This window comes from Thamnophis elegans, chromosome 6 (genome assembly GCF_009769535.1).
Source record: "Thamnophis elegans isolate rThaEle1 chromosome 6, rThaEle1.pri, whole genome shotgun sequence".
In the NCBI taxonomy this organism is placed as follows: Eukaryota; Metazoa; Chordata; class Lepidosauria; order Squamata; family Colubridae; genus Thamnophis; species Thamnophis elegans.
Genome location: NC_045546.1, coordinates 4,364,689 through 4,383,321, shown reverse-complemented (window position 1 = coordinate 4,383,321; position 18,633 = coordinate 4,364,689). Strand labels below are relative to the sequence as shown.

The 18,633-nt window shown below is 46.9% G+C and overlaps 1 protein-coding gene across 1 annotated transcript in view; it reads left to right on the top strand.

Annotated features, from left to right (window-relative positions):
* Positions 1-5,918: 5,918 nt before the first annotated feature.
* The window catches only part of LOC116510235 (teneurin-4-like), a 142,833-nt gene continuing 130,118 nt past the window's right edge, over positions 5,919-18,633 (top strand). Inside the window, exon 1 of the mRNA XM_032219704.1 lies at positions 5,919-5,993. The gene's annotated coding sequence lies outside the window, so the exon portion shown is untranslated. The remainder of the gene's footprint in view (positions 5,994-18,633) is intronic.

Here is an 18,633-nt window from a genome sequence, read left to right as displayed (position 1 = left end):
CATAGTTAACCCAGTGGTGGGATTCAAATAATTTAACACCATTTGTCTGCCCTAATGACGGGCTAGGCGGGCGTGGCCAGTATGGTGGGTGTGGCCAGGGGGTGTGACTAGAAGCACTTGGACTTCTGCTTCCCCCTGGGAGCAAAATTGGGCCGGGGGGGGGGGCATGCCTCCCCCCTTTGCACCACGCTTTGGGCCAGTAGGCTTCCCTGTACTTATCTGGGAGCCAAAATGGGGTGTTGTTAGGAATATAATCTAATGCAGTGTTTCTCAACCTTGGCGACTTTAAGTCCTGTGGACTTCAACTCCCAGAATCCCCCAGCCAGCACAGCTGGCTGGGGGATTCTGGGAGTTGAAGTCCACAGGACTTAAAGTCGCCAAGGTTGAGAGACACTGATCTAATGGTTGGGTTGGCAATATATAAATCATGTAACAATGTTGTACCTGTGTTTTTAAATCATACTGTAAAATGTGATTGGTTGCTGTTTTCCTCAATCGGCCATAAGAGGGAGCCAGAATGACTGTTAGCTCTCTGTTCATTAGATACTGGGCTGATCTGCTCTGAGTGTTTTTGGAAGCTGGCTGTTAGAAAGTGCCGTGAGCTATTTTAAGTTTTGCAACTGCTAGCAAACTTTGTGTACTGAACTGATTATATGATACTTGACTATGTTATTTGGATTATCCCTTAACTAAAAGACATTGATGACTGACTGTCTTATCCATGTATGACTTGGACTATTTGATGGACTCTGATACCTCTATTTCCACGAAAGTAAAAGCCTATTTAAAGTGCAATGTCTCTGTATGCTGGTTTGTGTGTTTCTCCAACACAACTCTCACAAGGCTTCTCTGAACGCACTCGCTCTCCCAACGGGGAGCTTACCTAACAGGTGTGTTAGGACTCCTGGAAGAGGCGGGGTAGGAAGGGGCGGGGCCAACCAGAAACTTAACAACATTCGTCCGAACCAGCCTGAACTGCCTGAATCTCACCACTGGTTAAACCTGTATATTACTAAAATTCTCATTTCTGTTAACTGAGGGAAACCGTGCATCACAAGGCAGCCATTTTGGAACTGAGATAATTCAAATGGGCTAACTGACAGAATTGGCCAAAATGTAGGACATACGACTCTCGCAGGATGGAAATTTGGGAAAATGGCGGTTGTTTCCATCGTGAAATTGATGTTGATTTCAAGAAGTGTTGAAGCAGAGACAATTCCCCTGAAGTTTCTAACCAAGACAGTTAAGTGAGTTCCCCCCCCCGCCCTTGGGCCACAGTTGTTAAGTTAATAATCTGGTTGTTAAGTGAGTCTGGCTTGTCAGAAGGTTGCACAAAGGCATCCCACGACCCTAGGACACTGTGACCATCAATGCGTCCATTTCCAAGCCGCTGAATTCTGATCACATGACACATGCTGCGACGGTCACAACAAAGACGGTCGCAAGTCACTTTTTTCACCGTTGTCGTAACTTTGAATGGTCATTAAACAAAAGGCTGTAAGTCCAAGACTGACGGCGACGGTGGAGATGATTTTACGGCTTAGCAGCAGGAACTTGGGGTTGTTACAGGTGTGGGATTCTACCGGTTCGGACCAGTTCAGGCGAATCGATGGCTCCCACTATCAGCTCGGCCCGCCCACCTGCCCCGTGCTATACTCACCTGTTCTGACCCCCCTCCATATGGTGATTCACACCAACACAAGATTACTGCTAGACAATTTATTCACAGTAAATTAACATACTGACAAGACTTTGGCAGCAACCCAGACTTCCACAGATAAGAAATACACACGAGCTTTTCCAGCTTTAGTATAATAGTTGAGTCCTGCAAACAGCCTCCTCCCAAAGTCTCTTCTTATATACTCTCTTGGGAGGAGCCTAATCACAACCACCGGGCCTCAATTATCTTCTGTATATCTGTAGTTGCTATCGGCGCTTATCTGCTCATCTTTGCCTGGCATCTGGGACTAACTCCCTTAGCTCCTCCCCACTGCTCCAGGGCCAGACGTCAGGGACACACTCCCTTTGGCTTTCACCACTGCTCCATGCCTCAAGCACCTCCTGGTGGCCAGCCAGCCTCTCTGGTCCCTGCTCAGAGTCTGAAACTTGTCCAGGGTCCTCCACATCATCCAGAGCTGACTCATAGGGACACTCGCTATCGGAGTCTGTTTGCAGCTCCAACGGCTCCTGCAGGGCCACAACGCTCACCTATATTCCCGTTTCTGAAGTGGATTTTTGCACTGCAGCTGTTTTCCTCCCCAGCGGAAGGTGATTTATCTGTAAACTGTGCACCAGTGGTGGGTTGCAGGCGGTACACCCCAATGCGGCTGTACTGGTTCCTGCGAAGAGCACCGGGTACTGTTCTGGTACGGTCCTCCAGAGGGCCCACCCATCCGCCCGCCCTCCTTACCTGTATTTGAGCTCTTCAGTGCAGCACCTGCACAATGCACAATGCTCCACCGAGCAGCTGGAGTGTCGCGGAGGCATCACAGGAGATAAAGATGCGTGCGTGCACCATGTGCATTTCCACGCACGCTGCGCATGTTCATGTGGTGGATTCCAGGCCCCGGTGCACCGGGATCCGGAATCCACCACTGCTGTGCCCAGTGCGAGCTCAGCGAACCAGTTGTTAAACTGGTAGGATCCCACCCCTAGATTCTTATCCCTGGAAGATGTGGGTCAAACTGTGACGTGAATTCGGAGGGAATATGAGGAATTTTAGGAAGGAACCTTATTTTTAAAACTGATCAGGATTTTACTGGCAACACGGGGCCTAAACCTAACTACATTTCCAGAGACGGCAAAATCTCTGGGTCCAGCTGCCTCCCAGGGACACCGTCCCCCAGTCACTTTCCTGCTAGGGGATGATGGCTTCCAGGGTGGCATCCAGAGGTGGGTTCCTACCAGTTCACACTAGTTCAGTAGAACCAGTTCGTCAAATCTACCGAACCGGTTAGAAGAGGTTCCACCAGAAAGCAGGCCACACCTACAGAAGAGGTTCCGAAAATTTTTGAAACCCACCACTCACACACACACACACACACACACACACACACAGAGGCTCACACAGAGAGAGAAAGAGAAAGAAAAGAAGAAAGAAAGAAAGAAAGAAAGAAAGAGTGAGAGAGAGATGAAAGAAAAAAGGAAAAAGGGACAGAGAGACAAAAGGAAGGAGGGAGAGAGAGAGAGAGAGAGAAAGAGAGAAAGAGAAAACACATGGCTGGCAAGCCACTCCCACCAGGTCACATGGCCGGCAAGCCACTCCCACAAAGGAGGCCACACCCACAGAGTAGGTTTGAAAAATTTTTGAAACCCACCACTGGTGGCATTTCAGCAGTGTGTGTCTAGCACAGGATGGGTTGAAATAATTCTTTATTTGTACTGATTCTTTTACATTCTTAGCGTACTCTAATGGAGAAGGTTTTCTGGGTGGTAAGAGAGAGGCTAAAAGATATCCAGTGCACCAATACAAAAAACAAGGCTGGAATCAAGAATATAGAATTAAATTTAGCTTGTTTTTAATACAGCCTTTCTCAGCTGAGGGAGAGACAGAGAAAGAGAGGGAGGGAGGGAGGGAGAGTGAGAAAGAGAAAGAAAGAAAGAAAGAAAGAAAGAAAGAAAGAAAGAAAGAAGAAAGAAAGAAAGAAAGAAAGAAAGAAAGAAAGAAAGAAAGAAAGAAAGAAAGAAGAGCTGGGAAGGAAGGCAGAAAGAAAGAAAGATAAGAAAGAGGGAGGGAAGTAAGGAGGGAGGAAGACAGAAAGAAAGAGAGAGAGAGAAGGAAAGCAGAAAGAAAAATGAAAGAAAGAGAGAGGGAAGGAGAGAGGGAGACAAAAAGAAAGAGAGAAGGAAGGGAGAAAGAAAGAAGGAAATGAAAGAAAGAAATGAAAGAAAGAGAGAGAGAGAGAGATGGGAAGAAAGAAAGGGTGGGAGGAAGGAAGGCAGAAAGAAAGAAATGAAAGAAAAAAGGAGAGAGGGGAAGGTAGGAAGGAAGGAAGGAAGGAAGGAAGGAAGGAAGGAAGGAAGGAAGGTTTTTTTAGCTCACATTCAGTGCCAAACCAGCCCAGTGATGGGATTGTTCCATGCCACAACTCAGCTGTTTTCCTACCACTTTGCACTTGTTGTAAAGCTTGTAAAACACAGATTGTGTAGCTTAGAAATGAATTTGCTTTCTGAAGTTTTTGTTTACTTTGCCATTTCTACACAAGGAGCTGCATGTGATCTGAAAATTATTTCATAAGTTCCTCCAGGCTAAACACACTGAGAAATGTTATTTTAGTAGGTCATGTCTTTATTTTCATCCAATCTTAATCCCAATAAAGTTATTAGTTTTATTTTGGGGTGGGTGGGCAGTGGAACCCACAAAATCACTTATTTTAGAGAGGGTTGCAATAACACTTTTAAAATCCCCTGGAATAGTTCAGCCGATAAGCTTATCCATTTGTGTTTTATTGAACAATGGTTTTACAAAAAAAACAGTATAATGTTGTGTGTGAACCTGGCCTAAATATCAGCTTCCCTGGATGTTTTTTTCTTTTTTTAAATCAGCAGCTTAGTCAGAATTGCTCTCAATTAAACAAAACGTGTGAAGATTGCCTTGCCTTTTCCAATTTCTATTTAAATAGAAGTTTCAAATCAGTTTTTTCCCCACTCTGAGTTACGTAAGTCATGTTGTCACAATTGTGTTGATTTTTCTAGTCCACGTGGAGAAAAGAAGTGTTATGTTTATGCTTCTAAGAACAAGAATTGACTTTTACAGTAAATATTAAGCATTATCATAATGTGTTTATTAAGCTCTGCTATTTCCATACCCATGTCCAGCAGTACAAGATGTGGAGACTCTAGAAAGAGTGCAGAGAAGAGCAATAAGGAGGATTAGGGGACTGGAGGTTAAAACATATGAAGAACGGTTGCAGGAACTGGGTAGGTCTAGTTTAATGAAAAGAAGGACTAGGGGAGACATGATAGCAGCCGTCCAATATCTCAGGGGTTGCCACAAAGAAGAGGGAGTCAAACTATTCTCCAAGGCACCTGAAGGCAGGACAAATGGGTGGAAACTAATCAAGGAGAGAAGCAACTTAGAACTGGGGACAAATTTCCTGACTGTGAGAACAATTAATCAGTGGAAGAACTTGTTTCCAGAAGTTGTGAATGCCCCAACACTGGAAGCCTTTAAGAAGATGTTGGATAGCCATTTGTCTGGAACGGTATAGGGTTTCCTGCCAAGGCAGGGGGTTAGACTAGAAGACCTCCAAGGTCCCTTCCAACTCTGCTATTGTATTGTATTGTATTGTAAGGACTAGGGGAGACATGATAGCAATGTTCCAATATCTCAGGGGTTGCCACAAAGAAGAGGGAGTCAAAATATTCTCCAAGGCATCTGAGGGTAGAACAAGATGGATGGAAACTAATCAAGGAGAGAAGCAACTTAGAACTGAGGAGAAATTTCCTGACAGTTAGAACAACTTGTCTCCAGAAGTTGTGAATGCCCCAACACTGGAAGTCTTTAAGAAGATGTTGGATAGCCATTTGTCTGAAACGGTATAGGGTTTCCTGCCTAGGCAGGGGGTTGGACTAGAAGACCTCCAGGATCCCAAATGTGGGGGTCATGTGTGCATGGGCAGGGGGCGAGATGTACAGGGAGGATCACATGTGCATTGCATTATGGGTGCTTTTGGCACACGGTGACAAAAAGGTTAGCCATCCCTGATCTAGACTTTATCTGGAGTCGCTTTGGAGAGCAAGACACTGGCATATTTAAAAAAAACCTCACTTAATAATCCTCTCACTTAGCAACAGAAATTTATGGGGGGGCAAGTCGAAGGCCGATTATTTTTTCTTGTTGTCATTATTATTCTGTATTTCTTAAAAAAGAAGGGCTGGCACTTATTCAGTTATTCTTTTCTCCACAGGTAAAGTGGAAGTAGAACACATCCAGGACAAGGCTGCCTACTTCAAGCACCATTTGATGGATTACTCTTAGATACTTCCAACAGGTACCTTACTTCTCACTCCAGATATTAATGTTGTTCTAGAACAGCGGTTCACCAACTGGTGGTGTTGTGTAGACCCCGGGTGGTCCATGAGAAAATGTTGATGGTCCATAGAAAAATTATTTGCATTTTTTATATTGCACTAAATCAGGGGTCCTCAAACTACGGCCCCTGGGCTGGATACGTGCAATGAACGCTTGTGTTGCTGCAGAGAGTCTCCCCCTTTCGGGGTCCGTTTGTGGGGGTCGGAGGGAGGGCAGAAATTCCGACTTGGGGTCTGCTTCCGCCTCCTGGTGGGGGGGCTTTGAGCGAAGGCTGGAGGGAAGTGCTGCTAGTGGTTAGAGGGCCTTGTTCCAGAGGGACTGCATCATGGCCTGGAACTGGCTGACCATCTCAGCCCGCTGAGCCTCCAGGCGTTGGTACCGGGCCTTGCCCTCCTGCAGGTCTTCCCTCTGCTTGGAAAGCCTATGCTCCTAGTCCTCAGTGAGGTGCTTCGGTCTCGGTCAGATCCAATTTGAACTGAACTGTTTTGCCAACTCTTTCTCCTGGTGGCTACTTAGCTCCAGCAACTGCTTCCTGTAGGGGCCCTAAGGAGCCCGGGCGGGCAGGCGAGGAGTGGCTGGGAGGGGAGGGGCAAGTAGAGGCTGGTGAGGCGACTCTTGACATGAGTGACCTCAAGTTGGCCACACCCACCCAGTCACATGATCACCTAGCCACACCCACCCAGCCGGTCATTAGGTCCGCGGGATTTAAAATTATGAATTGAGTGATCCCGGAGGTCCGAAAGATTAGCGTCCCCTGTTCTAGAACTCAATTTCATTGAGGGCCGCATCAGGACTGTGGTTGATCTCAGGGGGCCGGTCGCATGTGGCTGACTAGGTGGCTGTGTCCGACGAGGTGGGCATGGCCAACTTGATGCTCCTCCCCAAACTGCCGGCAGGCCGGCCCCATGGGCTGGATCCAACCACATCGCGGGCTGCATCAGCCCCGTGGGCCGTGAGTTCGACACCCCTGTTCTAGAAGGCATTTGAGGCAGCTGTTCATATTGCCTCACTAGGAATCCTTATTGGGATTTTGGAATTCGGCTTTGCGGAATTCTCTTGGCAAGAGATGGGATCTCAGGAGCCACAAGCGAGGAGCTGCTGAGCTCTGCATAATGACGATGTCATACATCTGTTGGCTGTTGTAAGATGCAGGCGTTAAGACCCTCCGTGCTTCTTTGCCTCCCATTGAGGATCAGAGTAAACATCTGTCCTTTCTCTGGCTGACGGCAGTATTAACATCTGTTAAAAAAATTCCCCTCCTGCACGGTCTTTTTCAAGAGGCAATGTCTTTGTGGGCTGTCTTTGTTTTTCCTTGAAAGCGTTTCGCTTCTCGTCCCAGAAGCTTCTTCGGTTCTGAGTGAACGGTGGAGAATGGGAGGATTTATATTCTTTGCAATCCTCTGGTTCGTTGGGGACTCTCTCTGAGAGCCACTGAGGCCGCTTGGAAGTTTATCTGTGCCCCTTGGGTCATCAGAATAGTGCAATTGAGTGTGGACCCTTCGTATGCGGTGCAGCTTTCAACATTTCTGAACTTCAACTCCCAGAATTCCCCGGAAAGTCTCCTTCCTTCCGATCGAGCCGCAGTTGCCCAGTGGTTAGAGTGCGGTACTGCAGGCTACTTCTGCTGACTGCCGGCTGCCTGCAATTTTGCAGTTCGAATCTCACCAGGCTCAAGGTTGACTCAGCCTTCCGTCCTTCCGAGGTTGGTAAAATAAGGACCCAGATTGGTCAACAATAGGATGACTCTGTAAACTGCTTAGAGAGGGGCTGTAAAGCAGTGTGAAGCGGTATATAAGTCTAAGGGCTATTGATTACTATTCCTTCTTCCTGGCTCAAAAACTTTCTTTGCTCTGCTTTGAGATACACCAGGATGGGCAAGCCATGGGCGCAACATCTCATTGGCAGGTCCTTGCACCCCACGAACGGATGAGTGGAGGTCATCCAGGTAGTCCTTGACTTACAACCATTTGTTTAGTGTCCATTCGAAGTTACAACAGCACAGGAAAAAGTGTTTGATGTCCGTTTTAACCACCATTGCAGCATTCCCACGGTCACATGATCCAAATTGAGACACTTGGCAAGCTCCGTATTTATGACGGCCGCAGTGTCCCGGGTTCATGTGATCCCCTTTTGCGACCTTGCTTGCTTGCTATCGGCTGCCATAGTAATGGGGAGGGAGTGGGCTTAAAAGCGTGCTGGTGGAGACCTCTCGAAAGAGGGTTTTTTGTTCTTACTGTTTTCTGCACATGCTGGAGGCTCGTGCTTGGGTTTGGTTTATGACCGCGACGTCATAAACGCACCCACAACAACGCGCCAACAAAACCGCGCCCACAAAAGCGTGATTTAAGTTAAGGTAAGGATTAGGGTCAGGGTTAGGTTTAGGGTTAGGGTTAGGGTTAGGGTTATTAGGTTGTTACTACTTGTTTGTTGAAGGCTCGCTTTTGTCGGCGCGCTGTTGGCATGCTGTCGGCGCGCTTCTGCGCTCATTCATCGGCGTGATTTCAACCTCGTGGTTTTCTCGGTGTGGCTTCTTCGGCGCGCTTTTGTCAAGCGTGCATTTGTCGGTGAACCCCTTGACCAAACCCAAACCCAAAGGTCAACCATCTCTCTATACCAGCTAAATGAGGCCACCTGAAGATGCACCCCACATGACACTTGGGGTTGGAGATTGGACATTGAGCCAGGTTAACTGGAGGGGAAGGATTTGGGTAAACATTTGATATGTACAAGTTCGCGCTTTTTCGCCTCAGATCTTGCTTCACTTTCGCTGTTGTCATTTCATATCCAGTCGAAGTACCTTTTCCCTAAATAAATGGATGTTGAATGAGGCACGCCGGACAGTCGATGGGGAAGACCCGATTCGCTTAACAACCCCATGTTACTAACTTTACAGCTGCAGTGATTCACCGAACGACTGCCAGCGAGAACGGTTGTAAAACGGAGCAAAGCTCACTTAATAAATGTCTCCCTCCTCCACAGAAATTTTGGGCTCGACTGTGGTCGTACGTCGAGGACTACCTGCATCTCGTGTGTGCGCATGTGTGCACCAGTAGTGGGTTCCGGATCCCGTCGCAACCAGTACGCTACGATGGGGCTGGGCGTCCTCGTCGGGCATGCGCGCCACCGCCCAGCAACACTCAGCTGCTCAGTGGAGGACACGCAGGCGCAGCATGCTGTGCATCCATGCGCAATTGGCCCATTTGCATCAAAAATAGCAATAGCCGTTAGACTTATATACCGCTTCATAGGCTTTCAGCCCTCTCTAAGCGGTTTACAGAGTCAGCATATTGCCCCCAACAACAATCCGGGTTCTCATTTCACCCACCTTGGAAGGATGGAAGGCTGAGTCAACCTTGAGCCAGTGAGATTTGAACAGCCGAACTGCAGAACTGCAGTCAGCTGAAGTAATAGCAATAGCAATAGCAATAGCAGTTAGACTTATATACCGCTTCATAGGGCTTTCAGCCCTCTCTAAGCGGTTTACAGAGTCAGCATATCGCCCCCACAGTCTGGGTCCTCATTTCACCCACCTCGGAAGGATGGAAGGCTAAGTCAACCCTGAGCCGGTGAGATTTGAACAGCCGAACTACAGAACTGCAGTCAGCTGAAGTAGCCTGCAGTGCTGCCTTTAACCACTGCGCCACCTCGGCTCTAAAAAGCAGTAAGGAGGGTGGGTGGGCAGGCAGGCCAAACTAGCCACTGTTCCAATATGGTGGCCGCTGCTCCCATCACTGGTGCGCGCATACAGACCCTCCTCTATCCTATTCGATGCCTGGACTGCATTATCCCTGCATCTTTTTCCCTGCCAACTTTTTTAATATAGTGAAAATAAATAGATGATACTTTTTTTCCCCACCTAACCAAGAATTGATAGAGGTGATTGATGCCGAGATAGATTTCCAGCTATTATGGCTGTTTGGATTGGGAGGAGGGGGGCTGTGGGGGAGAGAAGAAAGATAAAAAGTTGAACGTAAGTGAAGGCAATGCAACATCTCAAGTCAACTACATCTGTCACCCAATATTAATGAAAAGTGGCCCAATAGTTATCCGAGTATGCGATCTGCTACAAAATACTGTTTTTCCACCTGCCTCTCTTTGCAGATAATAACGTGCTTTGGTGCTACAGAACCGTCCCTCCGAAGAGAATCTCGGTATTTTGACAAATGTTGGTGAATTAAATTGGAAAATAACTGAGTATTACTAGCCCGAGGTAGTAAATGACAATTGTGAGACCCTGGATGTTAGTAACGTCATCCGCGTTGGAAGGACGGCGAACATCTGAACGGGCTGCCTCAGTGGTGGGATTCAAATAATTTAACAACAGATTCGCTGCCCTAATGACTGGGTGGGTGGGTGTGGGTGTGATGGGCATGGCCAGGGGTGTGTGACAGGCAGCACTCGGCCTTCTGCACGCCCCTGGGAGTAGAAATGGGCCACAGGGGGCGCCTTCTCCTGTGCCCCGTTTTGGGCCTAGTAGGACTCCCTGCAGACTCCTGGGAGCAAAAACGGGGCATGAGCGGACTCCTGGAAGGGGCACGGCCAGCCAGCAATTTAACAACCGGTTCGCCCGAACTGATCTGAACCGGCTGAATCCCACCACTGGGCTGCCTCCAACTGGGTACTTCCTAGATAAATTGGATTACATGTTCCATGGTTCCCAAGCAGCACAGCTGCACTGAGTGAAGCTCACATGTCTTGTAGTCAAACCATTTTGGAGACTTCATCCGGGATAAGCTCACAAAGAACCGCTGGAGATCAGAAATGGCATTAATACCCAAAAAATCAGATTTTCGGTGCATACTCCTGGCTGACCACAAGGGGTCGGAATAATTCTGCTTTTCCATATTTGCTGCCATCTAGTGGCCTGATCTGATAGTCCTATAGATAAACTGAGCCCCTGGGTGTACAGATAGTAGTCCTTCACTTAACAAGCGCAATTGGGATCAGAATTTTCATTGTTAAGGGGATCACACCCAACCCTACATTTAGCAACCAGTCAAAAATGACAAAGGCTTTGGAAAAGGTGACTTACGATCGATCCTCGCACTTGTGACCATTGTACCATCTCCATGTCGAGTTCAAAATTCAGCCCCTTGGAGACCTGTGTCTATTTATGGTGACATCCAGGGTCAAATAACATCATTTGTGACTTTCCCTGCTGGCTTTTGACAAGTAAGGTCAATGGAGGAAGCTGGATTTGGTTAACAACCATTGATTCACTTACCAACTGCAGGGTTGAGCTGAAGAAACTTGGCAAAAAGACCCAAAGGTGCTTTTTCAAGAGGCAAGTGTTTTGTTTTTGAAGACGTCTTGCTTCTCATCCAAGAAGCTTCTTCAGTTCTAACTGAATGGTACCGAACGGAAGGATTTATATTCCTTGCAGTCATCGGGTCGTTAATACTCTCACTGAGAGTTATTGGGGTCACTTGGAGGCCAAGAAGTTTCCATGCCCATCTGCAGCACTCAGGTAACCCTGAGAAGATGGGAGGAAACCTCCAAGTGGCCTCAACGTCTCTCTAAAAGGATGCAAATGACTGCAAGGAATATAAATCCTTCCGTTCCCTCATCGAGTCAGAGCTAAAGAAGCTTCTTGGATGAGAAGTGAAACTTCCTCAAGGAAAAACAAAAAGAAAGCAATCCAGTTGCCTCGAAAAAAGCATCTTTGGGACATCCATGACCTGGATGACTGAGAATCTCCATAGTCACAAAAAGAGATAATAAAATTAGCAAAAAGAGATAATAAAACTGGGCACAATTCACTTAAGAACGCCTTCCTTAGCAATGGAAATTGACCCAAACTGTGGTTGTACGTCAAGGACCACCCATCTTGACGATCTTCTGCCTGAATTTACTTTCTTGTGGCTGCTGTACAACATCGTTTTATCACTGGATATGCCAGGAATCAAACTGAGACAATTTTCTGCATGTAAAGTTAGGCCTGTAACCAGTGGTGGGATTCAGGCGGTTCGCACTGCTTCGCGAGAACCGGTTGTTAACTTTCTGAGCAGTTTCGTGAATTGGTTGTTGGAAGAAATCATTAGGGCAGAGAACGGGTTGTTAAATTATTTGATTCCCACCACTGCCTGCAACCCCTGCCCATTAAGGTTAAATCCTAATTAAACGAGAGTTAATAATACACACGGCTTTTTAAAGGCGAAATTAACTGGCTTGCAGAGATCGGAAGCATTGCGGGGGCGGCTTTTTAAACACGTTTTTTTTTTTTTAATGGTTGAACGATAAGAACAGGGACCTCAGATCTGAACTCCTTCCACCGAGAGCAACCAGGGGCTTTGCCCTGTCAAGTTTTTGCAACTCGGCAGCCACAATATCTTGGCAGAGAGTAAATAGCCACAGATTGGATCCTTGGGCGCATGCTGAGCCGCACGGGGGAGAGAGACAAGGCTTACGTACCCAGGGAGCAATTCAGACAGCCTTACTTCCCCTAGTTCAACGCCTGTGTTTTGGACCCGGCCCAGCATTGAAATTTGATTTAATTTGCACTTTTCTAATTAGACAGTAACGGATGGGAAGTGGGTGGCGAGGGTAAGGTGGCGAGACTTCCAAGTTCGCAGGGCAGCCAAAACAACAGGAATGGGAGGCGATGCGGCGATTGTGTTTGAATATTCATGCGCTCCTGCTTGCTGGCGCAAGGTGCGTGAAGGCCCGCGGAGGTTAGCGCAAGTGTGAACCCAGCGTGGCTCTAGAATGTTTGCATCTGCCATTCTCCCTTAATTAATTCCTTTTCCCGGTAAGGTAATGATGAACGAATCTTGTTTATTTGGAGCTGATTCCGTTGACGAAAATGTAATCCGGATAGAATATTTGGTGGGGGAATGGAAAAGCAGGGCGCTTTCCACGTGGAATAATTTTTTTATATTTTGCAACCTGGGTTACTGGTGCTAAAATTGTGTCTTATGCTCTGTTCAGTGAGAGAAAGGGTATTGAAATAAATCAATAACAAAGAAGGGGAAATGTGCATGCGGATCAGCTGTTCAGCGCTTCTCGTGTTCGCTCTCCAATGGATGGGCACAGTGGAAGGGCTGTGCCAGTCCCTGCATCCACGAATCAGTACCCCAAGCACTAACCAGGATAAGTGTCATCTCTTCAGCAGGGAGGACAAGCATTCAGTAGAGGCTAGTTACATGCATCGTATTAGGCCAGTGTTTCTTAACCTGGACAATTTTAAGATAGGTGGACTTCAACTCCTAGAATTCCCCACCCACGATTTCCACTCCATTCAGCCGAACCGGTGCGAACCGGCTGAATACCACCTCTGTTCAAACACATTTATCTCGCTCAACAAACTCACGATAAACATTGTTCCATGGATCTATTATCCAACTGAGTTGCTGGAAAACCACAAATGTGTCCTGGAATTCCCCACCCACAATTTCCACTAGCAGTTCAGCCGAACCGGTCCGAATCGGCTGAATACCACCTCTGAACAGCTTGCCTCCAGAAGTTGCGAATGCCCCAACACTGGAAGTCTTTAAGAAGATGTTGGGTAGCCATTTGTCTGGAACGGTATAGGGTGTCCTGCCTAGGGGTTGGACTAGAAGGCCTCCAAGGTCCCTTCCAACTCTGCTATTGTATTGTATTGTAGTGTTCAAACACATTTATCTCACATTTATCTCGCTCAGCAAAATCACGATAAACATTGTTCCATGGATCTATTTCTCAACTGAGTTGCTGAAAAAAACCCACAAATGTGTCCTGTGTGTTCCCCCCGCCTGGGGTACCGCTACACACAACTGTTGCTCATTGTCATTTCTTTCTCTCTTTCCTTCAGAATTCTGCCAAATGCTTTCCCCGGGAACATTTGATTATCATCTCCCCCGTAGTTTTTGCATTCAGACTTGCTCCTTTTCTCTTTGTGTAGGGCAACAATTGTCGCATTCTTCCATTCATCAGGCACACACGTAGCCTTCGCACACATTAAACAATCCACTTAGCCATTTCCTAAGCAAACAGTATCCAGATTTCCACAGTCCTCTGCTTGCACCATCTGTATGATTTCTTAAGATTCTTGCAGCATTTATAATTTGCTTTTTTTTGTGTGTGTGTCTTGGGTGTTCACATATTTCTTATTCCTTTCTATTCTCCTCTTTATCGCTACCATTCTTGTTCAGGTATCTGAAATATCCCAGCATCCCAGCATCTCCTCAATTTAAATTTATCCCAGTCATTTAAGTACAGGTAATCAATCAATCAATCAGAATAAAGCTGGAAGGGACCTTGGAGATCTAACCCCCTGCTTAAGCCGGAGACCCTATACACATGATGGCCAACCACAGGTGGCACGCAGAGCCCTCTCTGCGGACATGCAAACCGTCATCCCAGCTCAGGTCCATCGCGCATGGTGTACACCTCCCGCTGGCCAGCTGATTTTTGGGTCTCTGCCATTCTGGTTACTTTTGTGAGTTTGCTTTTGGGGCGAAAGGACTAATGGAAGGAATTGTGGTGGCACAGTGGTTAGAATGCAATCATCATCATCTTCATTCAACAACCCCATAATCCCTTGCAGGGCGGAGTCTGGGCAACTGAATGGAGCTAGCAGGGTGTTTTAATGGCCAGTTGCCCTACCTGTCGCCAATGAGGAGTTTTGTTCAGCAGATATATTCTCGGTTTGCCCAGAGAGAGAAACATCTGCCTCTACCTAGGATCGAACTGACAACCTCCTGACTGTGAGATGAGAGCCCTACCTCTAGGCCACCACACCACTCCGATGGTTAGAATGCAGTATTGCAGGTTAACCCTTTCCACAGCCTGGTATTTAATCCTGATGGGACTCAAGGTTGACTCAACCTTCCATCTTTCCAAGGTCGGTAAAACGAGGACCCAGATTGTAAGGGGCAAGATGCTGACCCTCTAAATTGCTTAGAGAGGGCTGCAAAGCACCACGAAGCGGAATGTAGGTTCTTATTGCTAATTTTAAGAAATGTGCATGGGACAACCTGTTTCGCCACCTGAGCAACTTTTCAGACACAGGGACTTATGAGTGTGAGGCAGGGCACATATGGGAGATGCTTGTGCATGGGAGCTCACCCGTGCATGTGTGAGGGGTAGGGAAAAGCATGGGGGTTGTGGCATTCCCCCCCCATGCCCCGTTTTTGGTTCTAGGAGGCTTCAAATGGGGCATGGGGGCAGTTGCACACACATGTGTGGGGGTGGGGGGAGTGTGTGGGAGTCACACACCAGGGGTGGGTTCCTGCCAGTTCTAAGCTCTTCTATAGAAGAGGTTCCACAAATCTACAGTGCCATTTAGAACCGGTTCCAGCTCCCTCCCCCCGCCCGTCCGCACATCATCAAGATGAAGAGCGAGAGGAGGAATTCTGGGAGTTGAAGTCCACAAGTCTTAAAGCTATCAAGTTTGAACACCTCTGGGTTTTTTTTTCTAAAGGGTTAGGGGTGCAAGGGTCTTGTAACTTGACAGCTTTAAGACTTGCACACTTCAATGCCAGAGTTCCTGAGCCAACATGACTGGAGGAGGAATTCTGGGAGTTGAAGTCCACAAGTCTTAAAGCTGTCAAGTTTGAACACCCCTGGGTTTTTTTTTCCTAAAAAACCTTCTTAGCTTCTTCTTGCTAAGCTAACTTTAAACAATTTAAATCATTCCTGATTTTAAGCATAGGCTATCTGGAATTTCTTAGTCCCGTATTTGTTTTGTATATAGTCAATCCATTTTTTCCAGTCTCGTTTATATCTCTCATTTGAGTGATCTTTAAGATATGCCGATATTTTAACCATCTCGGCTAATTTCATAACTTTCAATGTCCATTCTTGAGTTGTAGGCAAGTCTTCCTTCTTCCAGTATTGCGCCACCAACAGTCTTGCTGCCGTTGTGACTTGGAAGAGTCACTAAATGTAAATCGTTGTAAGTCGCCAACTGCCTGTACTTTTAACTTTTAATTCTGCAATATAGTATTCACTTTGTGGGAGAATCACTGCTTCTTCACCAAACTATTAACTGAACTTCTCATTGAAATTGCTCCGTATTTCCCGGATTCTTCATTTTCATTGTGCTGTGCTTTTTCTTTAACTCATTCTTCGCAACCGTCTTTTTTTTCCTCTGCACATTATACGGCATTATATCGTTTTTCATTCTCTTACACGTATTTTTTCTCCTTTCGTTTTCATTTCGTCCTTTCATCAGATATTTTTCTTCATAACTCCCCATTCTCTTTTCTTACGTTCATAGTTATTCATTCTGTTAAGAGAGATTCTGTGGTTGGAAGAGGGGAAAAAAAGCCTATTTAAACCCTAAAATTCCCTATTTCAATGAATATCTTAATGCCGACTCTGTTTTTTTTGCATACACCCAATCTTTTTTTCTTTTTTTTTTGAGATAGACTTGAAGTTTCGTGGATTCAATTGGAACGAGATCTCTGCAGTAATCCAAAAACTCAGTTGGATTCGGAGCCAAGCGGTTATTTTCTGAGCTTTGGATTCTCATGTATGAAGTTTAAATAATTGCGTCCTGATCTATGAGTCTTATAAAAAGGAAAATGTGGAGCTATAATTAATTCTCTGCATAAGCTGCTTAATAACGGAAGGGTTTTTTTTTCCCCCTCCCAAGTAAACAAGTGTAAGAGTGTTCATGCAAAAAATCATTTAAATGGCCCTGTGCTTACAAAAATATGTGGATACACAAGGTAATATCGGATGTGGTGGCTCAGTGGCTAAAACGCTGAGCTTGTCGATCAGAAAGGTCAACAGTTCGGTGGTTCGAATCCCTAGCGCCGCATAACAGAGTGAGCTCCCGTGACTTGTCCCAGCTTCTGCCAACCTAGCAGTTCAAAAGCACGTTAAAAATGCAAGTAGGAAAATAGGAACCACCTTTGGTGGGAAGGGAACAGCGTTTCGTGCGCCTTTGGTGTTGAGTCATTCCGGCCACATGACCACGGAGACGTCTTCGGACAGTGCTGGCTCTTCGGCTTTGTAACGGGGATGAGCACTGCCCCCTAGAGTCAGGAACAACTAGCATATGTGCGAGGGGAACCATTACCTTTAATGTAATGTTGTTGCATGTTTTTTTTGTAGCTTGTGATGAATAACAGAACCTATTGCTCTATTAAATACAGGTTAAGTCCTTGATTTACAACCATTCATTCAGTGATTATTCAAAGTTACAACAGCACTTATCACCATTGTGGTGACCAAAACTGGATGCCGTATTCCAAGTGTGGCCTTTCCAAGGCCTTATAAAATGGTATTAACCCTTCACGTGATCTTGATTCTATTCCTCTGTAAATACAGCCTAGAACTGTGTTGGCTTTTTTGGCAGCTGCTGCACACGGCTGGCTCATACCGTGTTTCCCTGAAAATAAGACATGCCCTGCTAATAAGGCCACTCGGGCTTTTCGGAGCATGCGCCATAACAAGCCCTCCCCTGAAAATAAGCCCGCCCCCAACTATTTAAGCGCATTCGCAACCGGTCCCCTCCATTACCACTCTACCACCTACTGGTACAGCTTGCGGGGCAAAAAGAGGGCTCGACACAAAAACAGCGGGAGGCGAAGCAAACTGCTTCCATCCCCTGCCCTTCCCTCCCGCACCCGCCACAAAAACAGCGGCAGGCAAAGCAATGCGATCACCCCCTCCCGCCTGTTCCTTCTCGCGCAAAAAACCCACCGCCCGCCCCAATTGTAAAGGCAGCCTGCCTGGTTCCTTTCCCGCTGTCCCTTTAGTGAGGAGTGGCAGGTGGAAGGGGGAGAAGCGAGATGCGCGTCCTAGCGCTACCAGAGACTGACAGCTCCGCTGCGTTCCTCGCCCTTTCGCCTCGCTTCTCCCCTCCCCTTAGATCGCACAGATTAGGCCTCCTCCGAGTTCCATCTGCCAGTCAGTGTCGACTGGCAACTACACGGAGGAGAGCCTTTTCAGTAGTAGCTCCGACCCTTTGGAACGATCTCCCCGTGGAGATTCGTACCCTCACCACCGTCCAAACCTTCCGCACAGCCCTCAAGACCTGGCTATCCCGTCAGGCCTGGGGATAAAAGTCACAATCCGTCCCCACCCGAATGATGAATGGTGTGTACTATTTTTATTTATGTATTGTTTTATGTTTTATTGTCTTGTACTCCCCTCCCTATATATTGTAAGCCACCCTGAGTCCCCTCAGGGAAAAGGGCGGCCTATAAATATTAATAAAACCTAAAAAACCTAAAACCCTCCCACCTACCACCCCTCGCTAAAGGGACGGCGGGGAAGGGAACCAGGCAGGCTGCCTTTACCATTGGGGTGAGGTGGGCGGTGTTGGGCCGCGAGGCGCGCCTCTTACCTTTCCAGCTCCGCGCATTTCTCGCCGTTGTGTTCAGGGTTTAAAAAAAAAACCTTCTCGCGCTTTCAAGAAGTTTGATTGAACTCACGAGAAGTTTTTTTTTTTTAACCAGCGGCTTTTCTGAACACAATGGCGAGGAAGACGACGGAGCTAGAAAGGTAAGAGGCGCGCCTCGCTTCTCCGCTGCCGCAGAAAATAATAAGTCCCCCCCCCTATAATAAGCCCAAGGCCATATTTCGTGGGGCAAAAGAAAATAAGACCCTGTCTTATTTTCAGGGAAAAACGATATTTAAGTGGTTGTCCACTAGGACTCCAAGAGCCG